The sequence below is a fragment of the Corvus kubaryi genome, unplaced genomic scaffold (assembly GCF_017639235.1).
Source record: "Corvus kubaryi isolate FWS band 111438036 unplaced genomic scaffold, C.kubaryi_AGA036_p1.0 133, whole genome shotgun sequence".
Taxonomy (NCBI): Eukaryota; Metazoa; Chordata; class Aves; order Passeriformes; family Corvidae; genus Corvus; species Corvus kubaryi.
The window spans coordinates 32,988,859-33,008,709 of record NW_024580667.1 but is presented as its reverse complement, the minus strand read 5'-3'; positions in this window follow the sequence as shown (position 1 = coordinate 33,008,709).

The following is a 19,851-nucleotide window of genomic DNA, read 5'->3' as shown; positions in this document are numbered from 1 at the left end:
TATTTAGATTTTTTTTTCCTGTAAAATATTAACCCAGTAACTTTGAATCTAGACCACAATAAGAAATGACCACCTGAATTCCTGCATCAGACCTTGGAGAATGCAATATCCTTTGCTTTCTGATTTTAGCAGAAAGCAGATGCTACAAACATCATCTTCTCTCTTTCCTCTGCCCACCCTCCCTCATATTTTTCAGTTAAGCTTTCATGAAAAGTTGCTCTGGGCAGAAGTTCCTCTAAATGGAGAGTACTTTGTTGGTACACCTGTGTGCATGCATTCATGTATGAAATAACACTGAAATATTTCAAGGAAACAACTGCTGTTTTCAGTTTTTTGCAGGAACAAAAAAAAATTGTGGTGTTTCATTATACTCCATATGCTGATCTTGACAGAACTGATCCTAAAATCTATTCCAAGTCCACTGACAGAGGATAGATGCCTCTTGTTTTGCTGGAGGTGGCCTGAGACTAGTATTTGAATTCTTTACAGCAGAAGTATAAATAGGCTTATTGCACCTTAATGTCAGATATAGAGATAATGAAGCTAGTTTTATCCAGAAATATTATTATTTTTTTTTTCTTCCTAAATGAAAGGGCATGTTAAGCAAAGGGGATTTTTTTTAGTCAAAATATTAATTTGGATGGTTTTTTACAATATTTCTTTATAAAAGTTAATTTTTTTCTTCTTCTTTCTGTTTTACTGGCTCATGTTTTCAAAAAGACTTTTATTCATTTCCTGTTTAAAAATTGACATATTGTGACACATTTCATGTGTTAGCTTTTACTTTCCTTCCTGCACTACTGCTTGCCTAAACATTAGAGAAGCTCTAACATTGCTTTTCTAAATAATTAAATGTTAATTTTTGCAAGATAGCATCTATTTTCCATGTAAAATTTTGTTAGCTTTCTGTCAAATTTTGCTGAAATACAGAAAGCAGAATACATATTCTAGTTCTGTTCTAAATTATAGTCAGGCAACTATTATCTATGAAGTGCAAAAATTACACTTTATTGTGCCGATCAGAATCCAGCCTTCATTTCTTACATTTAAAATCCCTCTCTTGTGCCTCCAAGGAATGTGTTCTATCCCAGTTCACAGAATAAACACCTTTCAAGATAAATATTTTTTTGCCTTTTTATGTTTACTTCTACCATGTTCTACATCAGCCTACGAAAGGGTCAACATTTAGTTCTGAAGTGAAGAAGAAAAATGGCCTTGTTCATTATTATAAAAAATAGTAAAAGGTTCCTCCACCACATGGTTGTGTTATCAGTTTACACACTGAAGCATGTTGCAGGAAATTATGAATGAAAAGATAATAAAATGGTTTTTGACTGTCTCAGTAAAACATGCATGCTGCCAACATTTTTGTCATCAATAATTCTCTCATAAACATGGGGCTCTTCTTTCATTATGCAGGCTGTCATGCTTTATTGAACCACATAATTTCACCTAATTAAAATAAGCAGTGTGTAGTTTCCTCCCCCTTCTGTTTTTCTTAGCTGGACGAGTGCCAGTAATGATGTTTAGAGTATCCTAAGTGGGCATCCTATTAAATATTCATTTTTATGCACCTCTTTGCAGTCAAAAGTACAGTAACTCCTGCTGATTTCCTTTGTGAATACCAAGATGCACTCTATTTATCTTTTTTTTTTAATTTAATATATGGTAAACAGTCTAGGACTTGCAGTTAAGGAGGCTGGAAAAGGTTTAAGTTTGTTGAAATGGGCAAAAGGATAGGAGACTATGCAAAACATTTTACTGATATCAAGCCAGCAACATAAACTGTTCAGTCTCTCATAAGTAATTATGCTGCAAATCACTACATAATCACTCATCTGCTATTGCAGCAGGTTTCTGTTTGGGCAACTAATCTCAGACAAAGTTTGTTTTTATCTTTTAAAAAAAACAAAAAAAAAAAAAGAAAATGGCTCATAACTTCACGCACACAGAGAATTCAAAGAGGAATTATATTCTAGCTGCCACATACCATTTGGAGCAGAAATAAATCTGATCCAGCCATGGTGGCAGTCACCAGTCTACATTTGGCAATATAGACATCAGTGAGTGCATGCAACAACACATGCTTTTTATTTTAAGATGTGACATTTTTTGGTTATTTTTTTGCATTAAAGTATCTTTAGGCCTAAATACAAGACAGAGATGGTTTCATGAAAAGAAAATCAGAATTGGAAAAATGATTAATGAAAGAATGAAAGGATTGTTGAACTAGTGAACAAAAAGAAAGACAAGTACTGTGTAAGTTTTCAAAAGAGCTTACAGTCATGACTAACATTTTCATCCTAAAACTCTGCACACACACAACCTGGCAATAATGTATGCTAATACTTTGTCAGATCCTGCTATGAGTCACCTTTCTGAAGTTGTCTTTATAAATAATCTCAAAAATGTGCCATATGACAATCATTAGAGTCATAAGTTTCCTTCATGCTTAAGTAAGATACTATTGTTCAGGAATGAAAGGGAGCTCAGATTTACCATATTGTCACTTTTTTCCCCATTTGTTCATATCCATTAACAGCTTTTAGCTTGTAACTGAATTTCATTTTCAGAAAGATTAAAACACAGATGGATAATCAGAAAGGGAAAGCTCAGGAATATCAGAAGAATCTCTCTTTAGAATGTCAGCTATGACATGATTATCACAAGTCCTGAAGTATAGGAATTTAGGGGATTTTGAATCCAAAAGAGGATAGCTTTCATTCAGGTTCATGCAAAAAATCTGCTTACATCTTCTGTTTATACCAAGAACTTCTGTTGAGGTTCGGTTCTGTAGGAATTAGATTACTGAAAACATTCACTTGCCTTCCATGGTAGTGATGGGTTTATGTAAATGCTTAGAGTTCAGCATCTGCTCAGAGGATTTGAAAGACTTTATTTAAAATGGGACAGCAGCACTTCCTTTATGTGGACCCTATTATCATACTGAACACCTTAAGATGATTAAAACATTTCTTCTCAAAAAAATTCTGTGATAGAGGCCAGTGCTTTCACTGTCATTTTACTATTCAGATGAAAAACAGAACTAAATTGCCCTAAGCAACATAAGAACTCTCCAAAAGGTTCTTAGTCCTCAGTTTACTGTATTATGTTACACATTTACAAGAAATTTTGGTGAATTATATTTGAGTTCTCTAACTGCCTATGATACACTAAATAGGAACATTACATATACAGTTTGTTCTGACAGTACCTTTGAAGCCTGTTCAAAAAAAGACATAGATAATAATAGAAAAAAAATTGTAATTTATTTTTAATAACTGAGTATGTATGTAAGTTTTGGCTCTTCCTACATTTAAAAAATGCCGAAAGATTATAGTAATTTTCAAGTGAGAAAATCTGTGAAAATTAATGGCTACCTACTGAAATGTGGATGCTATATTGTATATCTGTAAATTACCTTTCATTATGGAATGACACCACATTAATTTTTCCTGTACCAAAGAGGGAATAAAATACAAACTAATTTTGAAGCATCTTCCAATATTATCTATTGATGGATTTTTCCTGTTTGAGATGAAAGCTCTCTCACAAGCTAAAGATTATAGAAGAGATAAATAAATTGCTTTCCATATGTTTTTGCATATAGTCACTATACAGGTAAATAATAGGGCATTATATAGCTATAATTTCATTAACAATAGTCATTCTGTGTTCTCATAACTCAGTAAAAATATTACACAATTGTTACCTTATCTTTCTAAATTTTTTCATTAATAATTTTTAGTAACTTCTTTATAGTTTTTATACTTAGATATGTAATAGAAAAGTGACTGCACAACTATATTTGAAAAACCATAAGTTATTTTGCCATTTTCAAGCAGTACTAATTTTATTTAAAGAACAGGAAATTTAAGTTTAATCTCTCCATAGTACAATGTAGAGAGATTCCTTTCTACAATGAAGTAATTTGAACACCCCCGTATAGTTTTAAAAACATTATAAGGGTATCATTAAGCATATTAATCAAAGTCCAAAAATGAAAAGAACCTTTGGATCATGCCTTGCATTGGGAAAGTTCCTTTACCAGAGCTCACAGAGTAAAAGGCCTAGGGTTTTTATAGCTTGGTTGTTTATTTATATATTTATGTATTTATTTACTTATTTTGACTTTTAAAATTATCTTTATCGTAAAGAACTCACTTAAATTATGAAAATACTTCCAGAAAAATGTGTCCATTTATGTAATTTTCATTACCTCCTACAAATACATATATAAAATATCTAGTTAACTTTGCATTTTAATTACATTAATGTATAAAGCTGTTGGAAAAAGAGACACAATAAAAAAAAGGAGGGCTTTCTATATTAAAGAAATATTGAGAAATGAATGCAAAATAAAGAATAGTAATGCTAACAGTGAAAATTCAATATTATTCTTTCTTTTGACCAAGAATGATACCATCACAAAAGCTGGGAGAGAAAATGAACACAGAAAAATTGAGTCCTTAACCAACTTCTCTCTGCTTTTGAACTCAACAAATTAATCCTGGTCAAGCAATACCTATGATTCAATTACTATTTTCTTGATCCTCTGCACCCTTCTGAAAGGGGGGTTTTATGTCATTCAGCTTCCTCTTAAGCCTCCTCCATTTTCTATCAGCACTTGATTTAACAATCATTCTTCAAAAACATTTCTGCAAAGCCCTCTCTAGGGGTTTTAACCTTGCCTCTTGGGTGAAATGTTGGAATAAGAGTAATGATGTCTTATTAAAGCTAGTCCTAATAAGAACAGCTCATCCTCACCCTGTGGTGCCCTTCAGAAACACAATGCTAATGTAAGAGAGAGGCTCTTCCTAGCATGTGATGCTAGCTTGAGTGTGCCCAGACAGTCTCCTGTTTATTTTTTCATTAAGAAATGTTCACTTATCTTTATATTGTTGTTTTCATTCTTCTTAAATATTTGCTTCTCAATTTCTTTTCCCTTAGGGAAAAGGACAGAAGTGACTCAGATGTTGTCACAGATGCAAAATAAAGATGACAGTATGTTGTACAAGGATGCGTTTGGATTATAAAAAGTAACATCAAATGTATAAGGAAGGAGTTTCCTTTCTTGTATTGTGTGGCAAAGTGACAATGTGGTTGTTTCCTCACACTGTATTGCATGCAACTTTTTGTTATTCAAAGTGATGAAAAGCACAGCACAAGGCATTTTTGATATTTTTTTTTGGTGATGCATAAACATATCTGTGAAAAAAGCTTACCTAACTACTAGATGTGTTGAAAACATTGATTAACACTCATTAATGCAGTTCTTTTATTGCAGAAGGTTTTGAGCCTGGCCAGGCATAATTACCCCTTCATAAATCCATGATTATCACCCCTAGTCACTTTCTTGTCCTTAAGAAGTTTGGAAATTGTTTCCAAGATTATTTACTCCATCACTTTTACAGGGAGTGAGGGGATAGTGATCAGTAGGACTGAGGATAAACCACTGGATCTTTCATAAGCTTGACCCTCATCCTCAAGACCTTGTTGTCACAAGTAATCCATCCCTGGTCTCCTGTAGCTGCATTGTTGACTCCCATACAGAAGAGCGGCAGGGGGTAGTAGAATCATGGAATGATTTGGGTTGGAAGAGACCTTCAAAGACCATCTTGTTCCGGCTTCCAGGGATGGGTCACAACTTCTGTGGGTGACTTCTTCCAATGTCTCACCAGGCTCATCAGAAAAAGTTTCTTCCTTATATCCAGTCTAAGTCTAATCTCTTTCAATTTAAAACTATTTCCCCTTCTCCTTTCACTCTGGGATAGAAAAGTCTCTATCATTCTTATAACCCATCTTACACACTGAAAAGCTGCAACAACGTCTCTGCTGCTTTCCCTTCTCCAGGCTGAACGAACCTGACTATCTCAGCCTTTCTGCACAGAAGAGGTGCTCCAGCCCTCTGATTATTTTTGTGGCCTTCTCTGCACCTGCTCTAACAGATCCATTCCTTTCTTTTACTGGAAACTGGATACAGGACTCATGGCAGACTGGGGCCTTCATATCTCCACCCTCCACAACAGACTTACCCCTTGTGTCTTTCCCCTGGAGCTGCTGTGTGACTCAGGCTCAGCCTGCTCTGGTTCCTCTTTGGATGCAACTCCCAACCCATTGTCTGCTACCAGTGTACTGACTCAGCATTTCTTTGCTGTGCTCTAGGTCTCTTCCCAGCATCTACTGGAGAGATGCTTGACCCTGCCTACTCAGGTGTCAGGTTGGAAAAAATCTCAAAGCACTTTTTGATCAAGAGAAGTTTTCAGCTCTTTAAGAGCAGCTAGATTTTTCTAGAAGTCTCAGTCTTCTGTGGCTATATCCTTTTTCGAGGTTCCTCCAAAAGTCTGATGATTCCAAAAGATATTCTCAAAAAATCCCTAAAATGTGCCTGGAAACTGCTGTGTAAACTGCTGCACCTGCTGGCTGCATTTAATAGCTACCATCTCCGATATGGGAGTGAAATGATACAAGACATGGAGTTCATTAGCACTAGTGGGTACTGAGAAAGTTTGAACGAAACATGGCTTAAAAAAACCTAGATCCCTTCTGTACTGGTTTCTTCCTCTGTTTATGGAGTACTAAGTGCCATTAAAATTTCTTGAGTTCTGATTTAGTTAGAACATTGGCACTGGTGCTTTGGGCCACCAAATTTATTATATATTGGTTATATGGCAGTGATATATAGTTGATTTTGAGCATTGGATTTAATATAATATCCCATGCACCAAAAATATATTATTATGTTCCTGTCATAGGTAAATGGACACTGAGACTTGGTATAAAGAGAATTCAAATAGTCAAAGATAGAAGTTGCAATTTGTTTCAGTGCTGAATCCTGCTAACAGCTTCCCTACAGAAGAGTTAGAGTGTGGGTCTATCACCTTAACAGACTTTTGGACCTGGAGAAGTTCCCATAGCCACCCCTATTAAGATACTTGTCTTTGTTGTAGTTTGACTTAGAGGTACACAAACAAGTGCTGCAAAATCTGACTTATTAAGTCAATTGTTTGGGTTTTTTTCAATATACAAACAAATGAGAGAAAGGAAATTAAAAAAAAAAAAATGATCACACTAAAAAGACAGGAGGAAAAAAGGCAGTAGCATGGTTAAAGTCATCACCGCAATTAAGAATGTAATATATATTTCCTTTAGGTATCTCCAGATATGTACACATAAGCAAACTGTCCAAGTTAGCTTTTGTCAAGTCAATGACACCTAGAGAGATTGTAAGGCGACAAAATGTGATTGCTTGGTTTCAGGTGAGTTAAACAGCTCCCTAGCCTCTATTAAATGTTTTCACTTCACCTCCATCATCGAATGGAGCTTAGATAACTAGCTCATGCTTAGACAGTTCTACTTTAAATGTCTACATTTCAGAGCTCAAAATCTTACCTGGACTGTTCACGTCTTGGCTGAAAACTGAAACAGCAGTGTCGTCCAGGTTCTTCTCTGTTGTTGGTATTTCATATTCTGAAATTGTGACAAGGACTGGGCAAACTGCTGGCATTTCAGGAGATAGTGAAAGTGACAGATGTGACAATAAAGACTGGTTTTGTTTTTTGGTGGTAGTATGAGGGGTTTTGTTGGTTTGGGGGTTTTGGGTGGATTTTTCTTTTTAACTATCAAAATAAGAGTATTAAAGGGGTTAATAACATTATAACACATCTTCCTTTTCTGTGTTCATGAATAGGGTTTAATTTTAATATATTTTAATCTTATCTGTTTCCTGTGCCATTCTATTTTTAAAAATGATCTTAGTGCCTTTTTTACTATATTAAACCTAAGGTTTGGGTTCATTTCTTATGTTTTTTCTTACTCTATATTTTTATTTCCTTTTAAAAGCATTTTATGTAATGGATAGACAGTTTGAACAAAAATGTTTTGTTACATCAAAGATTTTATAATATACAGCTTTAGTCAATAAATTTCCTAGCTCTTCACTGTCTTCCTCCAGCTTTTGGAAACTTAAGTCCACAGGAGTTTCAAAAAAGACTATATTCATATGTAGATTTAAAATTCATTCCTGTATATTTTCCCAGTGTGTGTGACAAACCTGTCTTTTGTAAGCTCCCTAGGTGACCTGAGTGTGTTTCCTTGTTTTTCATGTGCCACATTAGATTTAAGATTCTATAGAATGCTAGCAGACTGAGTTAACACATGTTTTGACTCTTCTTTTACTGGGGATTTATGAACTATTTATACCTAAAATCATGTCAAATTATGTTAATTAAACGGGAATGGTCTGTTAGCCCAGGTATTTCCTGGTACGTTTGAAATAAATACTGTATACTATGTATAATATGTGTATTGAAGCCTTGAGCACATAGTAAATCTTACACATTTTTGGAGAGCAGTCTAACATGTTGGAAGCACAGAAACTAGAAAAACAGTTACATTTTGTAGTGTCCATATCTCGGGGAAAAAAAAGTGCCAAACAATGAGATCAGTGACAGTTTCATTTGTGTTCATCACAGTTTTTAGAAGGGGACAGAGGTTCAAGGGGAATAGTGGATCCAGGACTTGTATTTGTAAAAATTTCCCGAACTTCTCTGTGATTAATTTGTCTCATTTAGTCATTGTCACCACTCTCCAGGAAGAAACTTACTAAAAGAATTGCAGTGTGGAGAGCCATAAGACTTTGTCAAATGGTCTCATGAAAAGGAAAAATAATTTCTTCCAGCTAAACAAGTTACAAATGGATAAATAGCATGTGCATCTTGGATTGACTGGCTTGCCTTTGAAATAAGAGCACAAAATCTCTTTGTTTACTGTCCTTGAATAAAATGGGCTTCAGCTAGAATGGCACCATCAGCCTGATGTGTGAGAAAATACAGCTAGGTGTCTAGATATCCAAATTCAAAATAACTTATTTCTAAACTTAGATTCTCAAACTGTTTTGAAATTTCTTTCCGGGTACATTGTGCATTCTGAAATCATAGAATCATAGAATTATTTAGGTTGGATTTGGGTCCATCATCCATCAAAGTTAAAGAATTAATCTATAAGTTTAAATGACTCTGCACTGGTGTGACTTCAAGTCCTGTTGCAGTTTTCATCACCACAACATGAGAAAGATATAAAGCTATGAGACAGTGTCCAAAGGAGTGCAAAAAAGATGGTGAAGGGCCTTGAGGGGAAGCTGTATGAGGAGGAGCTGAGGTCACTTGGTCTGTTCAGCCTGGAGAAGAGGACAGTGAAGGGAGACCTCGTTGCAGTCTGCAACTTCCTCAAGAGGAGTAGAGGAGGGGCAGACACTGATCTCTATAGTGACCAGTTACAGGACCCATGGAAATGGCCTGAAGTTGTGTTGGGGAAGGTTTAGGTTTGATACCAGGAAAAAGTTCTTCACTGAGAGGGTGGTTGGGCACTGGAACAGGCTCCCCAGAGAACTGGTCACAGCACCAGCCTGACAGAGTTCAAGAAGCATTTGGACAATGCTCTCAGGCACATGGTGTGATTCTTGGGGATGGTGCTGTGCACGGTCAGGAGTTGGACTTGATGATCTTTGTGGGTTCCTTCCAACTCAGCTTTTTCTGTGATTCTGTGAATTCTTGAAAAAAGTAATTGTTGTTTACTTCTTTATTCAAATTACATTCCTCATAAAAGAAAAAAATAATTAAGAAACAATGCTTAATTTTCAAATGTATTTTTTTTAAAGGAGTAGTACTTTTTTAAATTTTTTTTTTTTAATCCATGTTGCTTTAAATATTGAAAAAATGAGTAGTATAACAAGAGCTTTATTCCTACAGGTGAACAGGATTCAAACTATGCATTCAAAGACAGGTGAACAACTGCTCCTACTAATAGAGTTTTAACAATAGTTACTATAATCTAGTCCACAACAACCATGACTATTTCAGTGTATACCATCATTGGTTCAGTCACATAAGTTTCTTGTGAATGACAGAAAAGACAGTGGCAGCAAAGAGATGTGATCACATTTTGATGTCACCCTTTCAGGTCATTCAGCTTGATCTCTTGGTTGAATTGACTCCAATAAAATTAGCTCTATCACTAATCACACTTCTCCTTGCACTTCTTGCACAGCTGCTCTCATGTATCTCCCTGAGAATGAGGAGGCAGGTCTGACTAGTTAAGAGAAGCTGGCCTTTGTTCTCAAATATCTTGTGTAAAGGGCTCTCCCTTCCTTGTTATCAAGATGGAGGAAAGGTCAAGCCCTGGAAAGCCTGACACTGTGGAAAAAGAATATTTTACAGTCTTTTTATGCACAAAGCTTTTTTTTTTCTCAGAAGAAACAAAATTACTCTGTTGATAATAACCAATTTGTCAAAAGATGTTCTCTTTGCAAAACCTAAACATGTGCAAAAATATAAAATAAAGATTCAAAAAATAAATAATCTATGCTTATATGGGTTATGTATAAAAAAAATCTACAAACTGGTTAACCAGCAAATAATGTTTCTTACTGCTGCAGAAGCCAGTCTGGCAAAATAAGTAATGTTCAGATCCAGAAGACCACATAAGAGTCTAAAACATAATTGAAGAAGAATTTTGTCGTCTAAGTTTAAAACCAAAAAAAAAAGGAGAAATAGTCAGCTTTATTTGGTTTATGCTGTGTATCTGTGCAACCCCATTTGTGGTCCAAAACTGTGAACATATGTAGAATTTTTCTTCTTTAAGAGTTTTAGCTGCTTAACTCCTGCCCACATCCCTTAGGGTATGAAGATGAAACTGGTGTGGGAATACTCTCTTGCCCTGAGACTGCGGATGTAGGTCTGACCAGTTCTGAAGGACACTGCCAGGACTAACAATCCCAGAAAGGGTTTACTTCTATTATAGAAGATGAGCAGAAGGATACTCTCATCCAGCCATGGATACGCTGCTCTCCCCAGACTGAGGAGAATTCTGGACTCCCTTTTTACTAATCTAGAAAGAGGACTTCAATCAACAGATAACCATTTATATAGGATTCAGCACAATTACACAAAATTTCACTACCTTTCTAAAAGTATGGTTTTGTCTTATCTTTTTCTTCTGTGCTGTTCCTGCATACATAGGGATGGAAGGGGAGTGAACAGGTGTTGTGCATTACTTTGCTAAGTTGTTAGGACTCTCATTGTAGTCCCTGCCTTCAACTTAATTTCTCTTTTCAGTGTTTAATTTCATTCCTACTAAGAAGAACACTAAAAATGCAAACTTAATCATTAAAAACTGTGTTGCTAATCTGCTAGACATTTTTGTTAACCTTAATTTAAAACTGAATTGTGTGGCACATAGATACCAGGCTCCATAAAAGAAGGGAGAGCTGTGAGTTTATATATGTTTAAAGTCCTGATGAACTGAAGCTGCTGTTCTTACTTAAACAATAGTGTCATGCTTCCCTTGAAAAGCTGCTGTGCATCACTGAAACTCATGGTTCTGTAGGCCTTAAGTCTTTATTTTTTCTTCAGCAGGTTCCAGCTTTCTGCAGGTGGTTTTACCAGGCGTTCTCTATAACATGAGATGTCTGCATTTTAAAAAATCTCAGCCCCATGTGATGAAACAGTTGAAGCTTTTTTTTTCCAGTATTCTCATTGTAACTAGCAGCATTTTTAAATGCTCACAGTGTTAGAATGTTCAAAAATGGTTGTTCTGCTCAGACCAATAAATCATGTGAATATAATATCTCCCATACCAAAGACTACTAATCATCTACCAAGTCTTTGACTTGTACTAAGCAACTCTGATATGTCTGAGTAAGAGTACTTTGTCTGTCTGAGACTGTCCTGAATTTCAACATTTAAAATTGTCGGTCATAACAAATGCAGGGTAAAGAGATGTGTCCAATGATTAGGACACTCTTAGGCCAAGTGAAAGATGACAGTCTGGATGCCTTCAGATTAAGAAGTATGTTGAACCCTGTTCAATATTTTCCTGCACAAGTTTTTTAAACAGTATTAAAGAAAAAAAAAAAAAAAAAAGAGGTGGTGAAACATCTTTAATAGCTCCTCAGTCAGCCTTTTGAAGGGACATTCTGAATACTCAGTGAAGAAAATTCTCTTCAACTCCATGAGTACTGCTGGGATTTGGAGAGAAACAGCATTTCCTGTATAACTCTATGGCAAACACCTGTAAAGGTTAAAAAGTGCTCAGCTACTATGGATGATATTACATATATCCTGTTGAAACACCTATGGATATAACTGTGTCCAGCCTTTATATAAAGTCTACAGACACCTGAAGGAGCTTTTGATCACACTGAAGGAGACTTAGGTTCCACTATGCTAGGTAAATAAAAATATAAATTTTGTCTTATATGATTGTCTGAACCTTACTCCTCTAAATTCTAGAGAAGTTAAATCTAGTTGTATTAGTAAGAAAGCATGTTATTCTGAAAATGCAGTTCATTATATGAGTTTATTTGCTTTATAATGCCAAGTGATTCTTTGGAATCAGTTTTTTCTAGTGTTTAATAAATTAAAGGAAAACTTATATGCCTGTTAAAAATATGAATCCCTTTAAGAAAATCCACTTCAGAATTTCAGCTGTAGATCTGAAAAGTGCTGATCCTGCACTGATTGTATGTTTCTTTTTTTGTCAAATACCTTCTCATAGTGCTGTCTTCCTGGCTGCCCATGAGTAGTGTCATAAAAAAAGGACTGTTGGAATTGAATGGAAAACTCCGAACAAAGACCACAAGGCTCCAGGGACCTCCTACGTTTCCAGTCTGCAGTTTCTCCCTTCATGCAGTGAATTGCAATGACCTATTACCTTAGTCCTTTCCAGTTTTGATGGAAAAAACTTTATTCTTAAATTCACCTAATGTAAATTTGGAAACTGTGTATTGAATGTGATATAGTTGTGTAATTAACATTAATCCCTGTCTGCAAAGAAAAAGAATGTTCTTTATTACCCATTTCCCGATTATGAAATTTTAAAAAAATGAAGCTTTTGTTTGAAGAAAAATATTCATCTGTTGAATTCTTCATCAGGATGGATATTGCCTTGAAACATATCAACATTCTTATGAAAATCTGGGAGAGTTTTCTATGTCTGATGGACAGATATGTTCATGGTACTTTACAGTATTTTTTTGTGTTGCTTTAAATATATATATGCATTATAAATAAAAGTCTGTGGGACTGTTGTGGATTTAATAATTTCACAAGCAGCCTGAAGTGACCTTCATCATTCTGTCCAAAGTCCACTGGCCAGGTCATATTTCCTGATCCATTTGACCTTACTAAGTGTTTTATCGAAAGTGACTGCTTAGCCATTTGTTGAAAAGAAATCAATAAAAATAAAGTGAATGTTTGTGTTAGAAGAGCTTTTGCAGTAATATTTTTTTCACCAGGGGAATAAAAAAAGAAGTTAAAATAAAAGAACTTCATTACAGGGAGAGTGATATTTCTAAAAGAGCTTAAGCTTTCAGAATACCTCAGACCTTTTCAGTAGCTATTAAAGCTTGTTATTCGCTTCCAGAAATTCAACATGATGCCAGTATTTTACTGCCAGACCAAGTAGTAATAAATAGACCTTCTAATAGACTTGAACACCAAGCTTGCAGTTCAGCGGAGAATGGAAGGGTCCTAGGGGTTATAAATTCATTATGTGTCTAGGAAACATCAAAGAAAAATAAAGTTAGGACTGCATTAGTGGCGAGAGTCTTAATCCAGCCAAATCCCTAAATGGTGCTACAATATTGTGGTTGTGTATTGAGCCATTTAATGTTAAAAACCGAGTATACAGTTCAGTGATTTTCTTTATCATGGAGAAAAATTAAAAACAAAGTCCATGTTTTCATGGATAAAACATAAGGACAAATAAATCTTGAACTACTGTTGATTAGGGGAAACTCCTATCTTTAATTTCTTTGATTCAGGTGTTAAGTGAGACCTTTTTCCATATGGCAGCATTAAGACCCATGTAATCTTTTTGAAATTGTCACAGATGGAATGTGTCCAATCTATTAATATTCTCTTTTCACATTAATTCTATCTGCATCTATTTCATGTCATTCAACCCCCATCGGTGAGGTTAGACAAATGCAGATTCTTAAATTAAATGAAGCACCAACATTACACTAGATAAAAACCAGGTTTTACAACTGTTCCCTTCTTTCTATGGGTCAGGAAATGCACTTCACATTCTTGAGTTTGCATGCCATAAAGCATGTTAAAAATTTGAATTAAAACTGTGGCAGGTACAAAACCAAACAAAATTATGTTTAATTAATGAGTCCTCACAGAAGATTCTGAGTGGGGAGAGTTTTTTTGTGTTTCAAATACAGGTATTGGTTTTGTTTAAGGAAGTGGTGGGAAAAAGAAAAACTACTCACAACTGCAGGAATATTCTAGGAAAATACAAGTCTTACACTCTTCCTTAGGTATTCATTAGTGATCATGGTCAGATAAACGAGTTTTAGATAAATCTTTGGTCAGAATGACTGTATTCATTCCCACATTATATTCTTTACCTAAGTTAGTCACTTACAGTATGCAGCTAAATTTATCAGAACACATAGAATTGATAAAATAATTTAAGGAAAATTTAAGTGTAGCATTATCTAATTTTGAATAATTGACTGTACAATTGTAATAGTCTGTATTTATAGTATTATTTTTCTTTTAGTGAATTGTTTTTTAATATTCCTGAGTATAAAATATTGTAGAAATAAAAAAAAAAAAAAAAGAGAGACTGGACTAGTCTTGTCACCTTTTCCAAGCTAATGATTTGTATAAGAGTATTCCTGCAAAATGCAAAGCCAAGGTCAAGTAAACTTTTCAAATCATGTACAGATGTAATAATAACAAGTACTGTCACCATTACCAGGAGTGTTCAATATTAGTATGCTGAATTATGCAATGACATCAATTAGAAAAGTGTACTTAGATTTGTTCTAATTTATTGTCCTTATTTCATCAATCTAGATTATGTAGAAAAAATATATTTACAACATTAAAACTGCATCTTTGCAAGATCAACTGTCATATTTTCTTTTATTTCTTGAGAGAAGCATAGTCAAATTTAAAATATACTTTATCCTTGTTAAAGTATGCCTTGCATGACAGTTATACTTGTCAATCACCATAATGACAAATCTAAAAAACTTTAAATCCATCGTGTAGTTTAAAATGTAAGGTCTCATTTTACACGTTTAACTCTCAGTAATGAGGGAGCTACCTGAGAGTCTTCAGTGGCCTAAGAATTGAGATGTAAATTGGTTTTGTAATGCAGTAATGTTATAATCAATAGGGATTTCTCAGTCCTTAATTTCAGCTGATACTTGCTGGCACTGGTGCAACAGAGTTGATTCTAATAAAGTAGCAATCAACATTCAGATTTTAAAAAGTGTTGAGACAGTGAAATTACAAGCCAGTAAAGGTTCCTTCATTCTGTTCCTGCATTTTATTGCTAGTAACATCAATGCCATCGTGCTGTCCCCTTACACATGACATTCTATTTGTAACCAAAGCATGTAAACTAGAAGCTCTATATGCAGTATATCTTATTAATGTGTATGCTATGTCTGTTCTTGCAAGAGAACATTTGCAAATTGTATAACTGGGCATATCTGACTAATCCTCCACACTCATAATTGTCTGATAATAAAAAGGGATGAACTTTTAAAAACTTTTTTATTATCTCCATTTATAGTCACACATCATTTTACGATGCTTCTTACTTCTTCATACATTTTCAAGAGGGCTACTTGTTACAAATCCTGCTTATAAGTGCACGAACAGCTATTCTTATAAGGCTGTGTATTTCTTATTGTCTAGAGGAACTAACACAGTCTGTGATGGTATGTGAATTTAAAAGGTCTTTAAAAGTATCTGCTAGCTATCATCAACTGTCTAAGATTATCAAGCAGAATATGTGAGAAATTCCTGTTGTGAACTCTTTCAGGACAGTGGTGATTGCACCACCATGCAACAAGTCCTGGAGTATGAGGGACACACCTGCCCCACTGGTTCTACAAACAAGGATATAGGAGGTGTTACTTTTATAGAAGTTTGGAAAAAGGTGTGAAGCCTTTCAAGAAGTTAAGACTAATTAAGTTCCTTATTTTAGGCATTTCACTGAATATATGAAAGATTAAACTAGCTATAACTCCCCTATTCAAAAGGAGGTACACAATGAACTGGTTTGCACTGTACCATATAAACCAAAAAGAGAACTTTTGCCACTGATTTAATTTCCTTCCCAAAATCCTTGACATCTTCTTTCCATTTTAGTACTTTTCCACACTTCAGAATTCTTGAAGTTCACAAAATCTAAATCAAACACAACCAATGGAAGAATATAACTAGGACATCTTAGATAAATGTTGCTTTGTTCCTTTTATTCTAAAACCAAAAGGACATATTTACATTTGAAAGAGTCCCTGTACTAACATAGTTCTAATTCTGTATGAGCTGAAAGTTTTCAAGAGTGGAGTAGAGGCAGAAAGTGTGTAACACATTTTTCTTGAGTAAGGTGTGACAATACCTTAAGCAAACAGCAAAACAAACTTAATGAACTAACAAACCCCAAATCTACATTTAGAGAAAATCAATAAATCTAAACATTTCCAAGGGATAATAGTTCTGTTAGAATTTAGTGTTCTTTGTGTAATCTTCAGTACTTGTGTTCTATTAGTTAATCAAATAGTATTTGATTTCAACAGCAACACTGAGCTTGTATTGTAAGATCACAATACCTGATCCTGCAATATGATCCTCATGGGAAAGGAGGAAAGGGGCAAAAGAAAAGGGGCAAAAAAAAAGAAAAGGTGATTTTGCTTCCTCAGTGAACCTGACTGAAGGCAATAGCTCAACATGGGTGCAAAGGCACTTCTATACAGACAAGAAATTTATTACTGTATGTCACTAGGAAAAGCCAGCTAAAATGAAGAAAAAAAATATGAGGAAATCTATTATCATACAGTAACTCTCAACTGTTTCAGTATAAAATAAAAAAAAAAAAAATAGTTCTTTCTCATCTTCCTATGTGCAAAACCAGGAGCAAATGACTTGGCCTTTTCTTCCCTATAATTCCAGCATTTTTGTACTATTATTTAGGCAGAACATGTTTCTTGTTAAATGTATTATTATATGACATCAAAGATTTCTTTTTTGTGTTTCATATTTAAACATATTTAAATGCCCAACAAGTAATCTGTTAAAAAGTTCTTTATTCTCTCCACATATGGACACCTGTACAGATATCTATCATCTTACATATTTGTTTCTGGTTATGCAAAAAATATCATTGTATTTCTTAGTGATTGTTAAAGATAGCTTATTATGTCTGATGATAATGAAAAGTTTTTTAGGTCCAATTTAGAAGCAGGGAAGTAAATTTCAAGACACCTGTTTAGAACGTACAATATAAAAAACCCTTTATACTTGTGAAATCAGGGAAAGTAGTAGATACTTGCTATCTGTGTGGATTCATGCCTAGTGCCCTGCTATTTTATTCTTTGTCATTCTCTCTGTTTGCATCACATCTCAATTTAACATCATCTGAGAGTTTCATTAATATGATATCTGAACTCCTTTTAAATTATTAATGAAGATGTCAGATAAAGAAGGAGGCTGAAATATTCTACAGTAGTATGTCCCTAGACATCTCTTCCTATCTGATAAGTTGTCGTTCATCATTAACTACTGTTTATGGCTATTGAGCTGCTTTTCATGCTACATCATACGGTTCGGATCCAAGGAAATTTGATTTTTCAGAGTAATATTTCAGCAGACTCTCAACCAAATGCTTTGCTAAGATGCAGATGCATTATGTCTGCAGCACTGCATTTCCTTCAGTCATCCAATGAGTTATTTCACTCCCCCAAAAAGTTCAAGTTTTGCCTGTAAAAAGATTCAATGTTTATTAGATAAAACTATTTTTCATGCTTTCCTGAAAGGCCTCATGCCTATAATTAACTTTTAAATTTATTAATGATTATTTATAATATAATATAATTTTCTCTTAGTCTAACCAAAGAGATTCAGCTACTTTAAAAAAAAAATGGTGGCTTTAGGTTAATTTATAGAACATTAGATATCCCCTCTAATACTGAATGCCAGATGATATTTGCAATTATAAGAATATTTATTTGTCTATAAGCTGTGTATGTAACTTTATAGCATTGTCAAATTTCTTTATGTAGTGACATTGGAATTAAAGATGACCACATGGTCTGTTGTGTAACATCCTGCTTTTTCCTTTATGTTCCTCTTAAAAAGCCTTTTGAAAAAATAATTCTTTTGTATTACTTGAAAATCTGTACTAACTCATTTTGTAGGAACTAAAACTAGTTTCAAGGTCATAGTACTGTTTAAACAGAATTCATAGTAAAGATTGTGTACAGCGGTAGCTTCAAATCTTCTCTCCTGGAGTTGTTTTTTTAAGAAACAGTGGATGTTTTTGTTTCACATTAATCCAATACAATGGATATCTTTGTGAAATCCACAAAAGGAAATAGTACTTCTTATAAAAATAAATTATAAAAATAAAGAAGGAAAAGTGAGAAGAATATAAATTTATTACCTTATTTCAACAGTGATCCTTCTACTTGCCAGCTCAAACATGCTATGATACAAACATGGAGATCAAATTATTCCTACTCAGCTATAGATGTAATACCTAAATTAGGAGCCTAGTCAGCTTGATTTCCATCTCTAGTCAATAGAAATAGGTAGAGAGAAGCTACTTTTATCTTACATGTGATCTGAACTGCTTCTTAAATGTGCTTATCTCTCTCCACTGACCTGAAAGGGAGTCTAAGCTGACTGGCTGTGCAGTTACCTTTCGTGGTCAGACAGGAATATTTCTGATCTTTTATATCTTTTACTCTGATGCACCATCAGGCTTTTAAGAGAAGTGTCTGAGGGCCATGCACAGTGCCCAGTGGAGGTAGTGCAGTGATTCCAGGTACTGGGCTTCCCCATTGATTCTGACCTTGGGCTGCTTGGGGCTTCAATTCAGAGCACACCTCCTGGTTGGAGGCAGGGCCCTTCTAGTTCTGGTCATAGTATTTGCTACTCATTCCTCATAACTAAAAATCAAAAGTCCTTTGATCAGAATAAAAAAAACAGCCCTTTTATTCTTGCAAGTCATATACCTGCTCCTCCAGGGAAGAAGATTTTCCATCCCGCTACATTACTTCATGTCCTCTCTGTAGTCCCACAGGTAAAACCACAGGATGGCCTGTGGTGTGTACCCACTATATTCTCTCTCTCTTGAACAAAGGATCACTTACTGAGTTACTGGTCCATACAGGTGGAGAGTAGAATTTTTTCCACTTCAGCTTGCTGGACCATTTTCTCCACTTTAAAGATGAAGGAGGAAGGCAGACTTTATGTGCATTGCCAGAGTTGGACAGCAGATTCATCTGCTGTTTGTCCCTGTCTGTCTTTCCAGGTCATTGCTGCCAAAGAGCTGGCATATGACAGTGGTGAACTCCGTACAAACTTCTGACACATGACACAGTAAGAAACTCTGATGTGTTAACCACAATATACGTAACATTCAATAAGCCAGAGCCCCGCACACTTTTGCAGCAATACTTCATCATTTCCTTTGTCCTTTTTTAATTTTTATTTTTGGTTTCTGCATTTCTGTGGAGCACCATCTTTCCTTTGGCATGTTATGTAGTGGCAGAGAAGTTAATATCTGAGAGGAAAAGCAGAGCGTGGGTACTGTTGCATTGAAAACTGCTTTTGAAATGACTGCACAGTAGCTGAACCTCACAGTTGTTGGTTTTGGATAACTTGTTTAGGGGGCTACTGTGGATAAAAAAAGCAACACAGAGAGCAGGGAAGTGACAATAACAGCAGTTCCTTTTCTAATTTCCAGTTGTGGGTAGGCACTTTTGATAATTACCAGCAAAGTGGAAAACCCAGCTGGAATTCAGTGCATTTTCTTTTT